Genomic DNA, 6,637 nt, shown 5'->3' on the forward strand with positions numbered 1-6,637 from the left:
TCTGACTGAAAGGTAATATCGGGGGCTAAAATTTATCTTGGCATAAATTTTATCCTGTGAGTAGAGAGTACTAAAATCAGACTCTGACTCTCTTGTGAAAAATTTAAAAAGGCTGCATTATCCCCTAAATAGTAACTGTCTCCATGCCTGACCAGAATGTATTCCATCTGGTCCTTGGTTTAGGCAAGTAGAGATGTAATGTAAGTTGTAGCAAATTAGCAACATTAAGCTACATAAAAATGTCATTTTGAAACTGTTAGGACACTCTCAGAAAACTGTGACTCAGTGAAATATGAGGTGGAAAGCACTCACTCTGCCCTGGGGAGTAAGGGAGCCATAGCTTCCTGCTCAGGAGGCACACACATCAACTGGAGTTCTGCTGCCCTTGGCTCTTTCCGTCTCAAGATGAGATGATCACCAATCAGGACGCCATCTGCCTCTCAGCAGCCCTGAACACCTGAGGCTGCTGGGGCAAGGGCAGATCCCCATGCAGCCCTTAGCTGGAGCAGGGCTACTCTGTAACTGAAATTCAATCCCACCGGTTGCTCCAAAGGGCTAGAGCTAAGGCTGATGGCACTAGTTCTTGAAGCCGAATGGGACCTTGAAAAGCCTCAACCACAAAAGCAGTTGCTTGGATAAGGAGGTTAACTCAAATTCCACTGAAAGTTTAAAATATACAGCAGAAAATTTTTCTTTTGCTAAAGATAAATGAGCACTTCGTTGTTTCATGATATCATCATTGGAATTAGCTATTTTTTCTGTCTTCCTAAAATTAATCTGCAGGTAAATGACAATAACCATTAGTCAGATTCCAGTCTGACTTGTTTAAATTTTAGAAATGGAAATTGTAAGGCTGAAGGGCTGAAGAAGTTTGATTATTTTTGTTTGTTTGTTCACCCACCCAGGTAATGCTTCTTATAATAGAAATATTTGGAAAAAATTTGGAACACACTTGAAACTTCAAGATAACTCCCTCTCTCCAACTGCTCCCAGACTCAAGGAATCCGAATTGATAGCAAGATGAAGACTGGGTTTTCTGAATAAACCAGAACACTGAGGTCTGGACAGACTCTTCCACCTTTCCCCCTCAACATATCCTATTCCACACTAACCATTTTTCTTCATTCAATCAGATATAGCAACTGGTGGGAGGGAGGGTACGGAAGGACCTGTATAGGGAGCAGTGAGGAAGGGAAGTGGTAGGAACACAAAACATCCTGTGAGCTGTGTATAGTACTGCAGGCCAGGCAAGGGACCATTGTTCCTTGAGAGTAGTGTCTGCTGGTAGGTTTTCAGATATTCCATGAGTTCACAGTATCTGATATCAGAACAGGGGGATAGAAGAAGAAGCTATTTTTGCAGAGGTGAGTTGGACCATGTAAATATCTCCTAGAAATTCCCTTCTAACTGGACAATGAAGAATGAGAATCAACAATCTTCCAAGACGACAGAGAATCCATACACTCTAACTTTTGAGGGAGAACGGCTAGATCATATCTCTTATGAGAAGTAGAGATAATGAAAATGAGGACTGTGGAAAAAGTATTACCAATCAAAAGAAGGAAAAATCATCCATTTGAACTAAAGGCAGCAATGTCTACAGTTTTGAAGGGAACAATTTACTACTCAACAATTTTTTACCCAACCAGTTGGTATTTCTTATGTGAAGGTGTCATAAAGACATTCTCAGATGTACAAGATCCCAGAAAATATACCAAAAGTGTATCTTTTTAAAAAAAATCTGTTACCATTAGGAGATGAAGGAAGCACAATTAAAAGATAAAAATGGGTAAAATCATGGTATAAACAGTCTGGCAATAATCAGTGAAATCAGTTCAACATGGGGATTTTGCCAAAGAATTACACATTTTATGACAACATAGATAATAAATGCCAAAATTAATTCTTGAAGGGTAGGATACTTAATGTAAAAAGAGCAATTTAATGCCAATAATTTGAATTAAATCCTGAAGCTTCACTTCATAAATAAATTGACCAGCAGGTAAGCCAGTGTTGAAAATTAAATTTATCATAGCAAATTATTTAGGTGAAAGCTTTACTTTATGATGCAGCTCTGCAAAGGTAAAAACTACAGTGAGTGACTGCATTGTGAAGCGAGCAGTCCTAAAACGTTTAACGATGTGACCTCTTGTACTGGGTCCTGATAAAGAGCTCATATGACCACATCTAAAGGTGCTTTTTCCAATCTTTTAAAATAAAACAACAACAAAAATAATTCTTTCTTTTTCTTCCAAGCAATAGGAGGAATAATCTAGTTTCTGGTTACTATCTGAAGCATGATAATGAGGAACAGAAATTACACATGGGGGCATCAGGAAGGAAATGAGTACCAGGGACCTACCACATAGTTTAAGGAATCACAGAGCAGAGGGACATATACTCATTTTCCCACTTGAACTCTGAGAGGAATCAGCTGCAATGATTGCCTCCGTACCATCTTGGGTTGCCACAGTAGAACATAAATGCCATTTTGGCTTGTGCTTAGGCAGAGAGAAGGCTTGAAAGACTAGTCTCAAGTTCCTCGCTCACAACCAGGAGGATTTTCAGAAGAAAGTTCCCATGAGTCCCAGAAGAGGTTAGGGGTAGTTGAACAGTGAATTGTCAAAGAAATTGACAGACCCAAAAAAGTCTGGTGTCAGAACAAGGCTGAGCCAGATTACTCAGGCTTTGAAACTGGGGGCCATGCCAAAGACCCCACAACTTCACGACAGATACATCTTACAGAAGCCAACAGCCAATTGGATGAGAGACCTCAGCAAGGGATCTTGAAGACTGGGCCAGCACAGATATGCATTCACTTACCTGAAGACCAAGTTACTGATTATCTACTACGAGCCAGGCAGACTTCTTGGCACTGGGCCACAGCCAGGAGAAAGAAAAACAGCTAAAGTACCTACCCTCATGAAGCTCACATTTTAGTGAAAAACAATTGACTGTTTCTCCCCCTCCCCCTTATTTTTCGGTGAGAAAGATTGGCCCTGAGCTAACATCTGTTGCCAATATTCCTTTCTTTTTGCTTGACGAAGATGGTCCCTGAGCTAACATGTGTGCTAGTCTTCCTCTATTTTGTATGTGGGATGCCGCCACAGCGTGGTTTGATGAGGGATGCATAGGTGTGTGCTCGGGATCCAGGCCTGCAAACCCTGGGCCACTGACACGGAGCACATGAACTTAATCACTACACCACGGGGCTGGCTCCTGTTTCTCTTGAAGGATAATAAACAAACAAATAAATATGTAAGTGCTATGTTCAAATGCTATGAAGAAAAATAAAGCATGGGATGGATATGGGGAGTGTGTGTGAGGAGAGGAGTGCTACAATTTATATTAGGACTGTCAGAGAAGATTTCCCTAAGACAGACAAAAACCTAAAAAACAGGGCAGAAGGGAGCCCCACAGTACAGTGGCAAAAATATTCCCAGAAAGGGAAAGCAAGGGCCAGAGCCCTGAGGGAGGAACATGCACAGAGAGGAGGGAGAGGGGAAACGGGAGGCCAACAGGACGTTAATGAGGTGACCAGGAGTGAGGTCACGTGGGACCAGCTCTGTAGGCCCTGCGGGAAATGTGGATTTTACTCTGAATGAGATGGGAAGTTATTGAGGATCTTGAACAGAGCAGTGACAAGATCTAAAGGAGGCCTCCTCCCCTTACCCAATTTGCCACCTGTGCCCAACACTCTCCCCTGAAAGAAAAAGGGGAGAAATTCTCTTTAGAGGGGAAAATACCCCAACGAGAAATTTAAATTGGAATTAACTGAAAGTGCACCCTAAATTGATCAAATAAATAGCAGCAAGGGATTACTTTGAAATTGGCAGAGACATTGTTATCTTGAAAGTGAAATGAAAGTTTTCTTGCTTTTAAAGATGTGGCTTCATTAAGAGTTTGAATTCAGTTATGAAAGAAAAGAGAAGCTGAATTTCTGCCTTTATGAGATGTGTCTATGCATTAAAAAAATTTTTTTTTTCCATTACATGGTCAAGGGGCTATGCGAAAAGACTTCATTCAATGACATTGTGTCTTTGTATCATCAAATATTTATTATGTACCTGTGGGGATTGGATCACTTTTATAAGCAAGGCCAGACTAAGTCTCATCAGGCCTGTCCAGGACTAGACCATTTATATGTGGCTTTCTCTCTCTTGCCTTTTATCCCTATCCTAACATGATGACCACAATAAAATGCATTAAGTACAGGTCAGTACCAAGCCCTGGGGGCAATGTTCTACTCCCTCACAAGGATATGTTAAATCTTTTATTTTCTATGCCAATGACTCTCAAAGTTATTGGACCAGCAGCATCAGCATGACCTGAGACCTTTCCAGAAATGCAAATTATCTATCTGCAATCCAGATCAACTGAATAAAAATCGCTGGGGGGAACCCAGCGATTTTTATTTTAATAAGCCCCCCAGGTGATTCCGAAGCATGTTGAAGTTTCAGAAACACTAGTCTAAGTAGTGCTGGACCTGGTGGGCTAATGGTTATGATTCGGTGTTCTCACCGCCATGGCCTAGGTTCCTCTCCTGATCAGGCAACCATACCACCTGTCTGTCTGTTGGTTGTCATACTGTGGCAGCTGTATGTTGCTGTGATGCTGGAAGCTATGCCACGGGATCATGCATGATGGACAGGTTTCTGTGGAGTTTCCAGACTAAGACAGAATGGAAGAAGGACCTGGCCACCCACTTCTGAAAATTTTGCCATGAAACCCTGTAAAGTGCAGTGGAGCATTGTCTGATAGAGCACCAGAAGGTGAGAAGATGGCCCATAAAGACCGGGCAACCCTGCTCTGCTGTACACAGTGTCACTAGGAGTCAGAATCGACTCGGCAGCACTAACAAGTCTAAATAGCAGAAGAATTAGGGCAATTGGATTGCAGCTCTAAATGCCTTATGTTGCCAATGTTGCTGTTTGTATAGCTGATATATTAGGCCCTGCTGGACCTTCCATCTCACCTCTACTCCCACCATGTGCTGGTCCCTTATCTGGAATTTAAAAGCAGTTTGAATCTAATTAGGCTAAAATAAGCACACTCTGTTTCTCTGAATTTGACTACTCTGGGTATCTCATATAGTATTTGTCCTTTTGTGGCTGGTTTGTTTCATTTAGCATAATGTCCTCAAGGCTCATCCATGTTGTAGTGTGTGTCAAAATTTCCTTCCTTTTAAATGCTGACTAATATTCCATTGTGTGAATATACTACATTTTGTTTATCCATTCATCTGTCGATCGACACTTGGGTTGCTTTCACTTTTTAGCTATTGTGAATAATGCTGCTATGAACATAGGTGTACAAATGTCTCTTGGAGACTCTGCTTTCAGTTTTTTTGGGGTATATACCCAAAACTGGAATTGTTGGATCATACGGTAATTCTATGTTCAATTTTTTGAAAAGCTGTCATCCTGTCAGCCATAGCAGCTACACCAGGAGTGCACAAGAGTTCTAATTTTGCCACATCCTTGCCAACATTTGTTATTTTCTGTGTTTATTTTTCTTTTTGATAGTAGGCATCATAATTGGTATGAAGTGGTATATTTTAATACATTTTGATTAATAAACTTCTTCTTAGGGAAGAGAATCATTCGATTCCCCTTGGGTTGGGTGAGCTTAATCAGACAAATTCTCATGCTATCCTCCCTGGGAGTAACCAGAGATACCACCAAGTAAACAGAGGAAACGAATTGAAGTATGAGAGTCTCATAAAGTAATGCTAAAGTGAGGGTAGGGGAAGAACCCTGCACTGGGTGGGCTACACATCACACACCCACCACCAAAATGGAGAAACGTTTATGGTGTCCATGGCCAAGTACACTGAGCAGAATAAAAACAGATGCACTAAGTGGGTCTTTACCCCGCCAAGAACAGCAAAGATGCTTCGCTGTTAATGAAATTTATTCAATGCTGCAACTGGAAAGAAATCTCTTATTTGCTGCTTCTCTTCTTTCTAAGCACTGAGCAAGTAATGTCTCACCTGGAAGACTTTTGAGTATAACCAGCAGGGATGGGAGGACAGGCACTACAGTCGAATAAAGAGATGCAGAGAAAAATAGGGATTGTTATATTACTGCTTAAGAAAGGGGAGAGAGATGAGAGAAGATTTCTCATTTTGTGCAGTTATTAATTGGATCTCCCAAATGTGTTATCAGTACCTGCATTTATCATCTCCTTAGCAAGTTATTTTTATTAGCTCCATCAGATTGTTTTTACAAAGTCTGAACAAATCTTAAAAAAATATTTTAAAGTGGTTAATTTAGACTAAGATCTAAAAGCTTTTAATGTTCAGTGAGAGCTCAGATTATCAGCATCATTTGCAGACACTACTGATTAATAGGGGATATTGCTCACAACTCCTTCAAGATCTCTAGCCTTTAACTACTTGAAACTTCAATTTTGAGTCAGAAAAAAGGGACCTCACTACAGGGGCCCTCAAGAAGCAGAATGAAAGAAAAACCTTCCACATTTAAGGTGTCTGTTATCCCTCTACAATTCAAAGTGTCAAAAATTCTAAGATTTATAAAACAGCTTTATGAATAATCTATCTTTTCTCTACAGATCAGAACAAAGAGTCCTGAGCCTGTGACGTGTCCCAGGTTTGTGACTTGTCCCCACCTTTGGC

The sequence above is a fragment of the Equus caballus genome, chromosome 14, assembly GCF_041296265.1.
Source record: "Equus caballus isolate H_3958 breed thoroughbred chromosome 14, TB-T2T, whole genome shotgun sequence".
Lineage (NCBI taxonomy): Eukaryota > Metazoa > Chordata > Mammalia > Perissodactyla > Equidae > Equus > Equus caballus.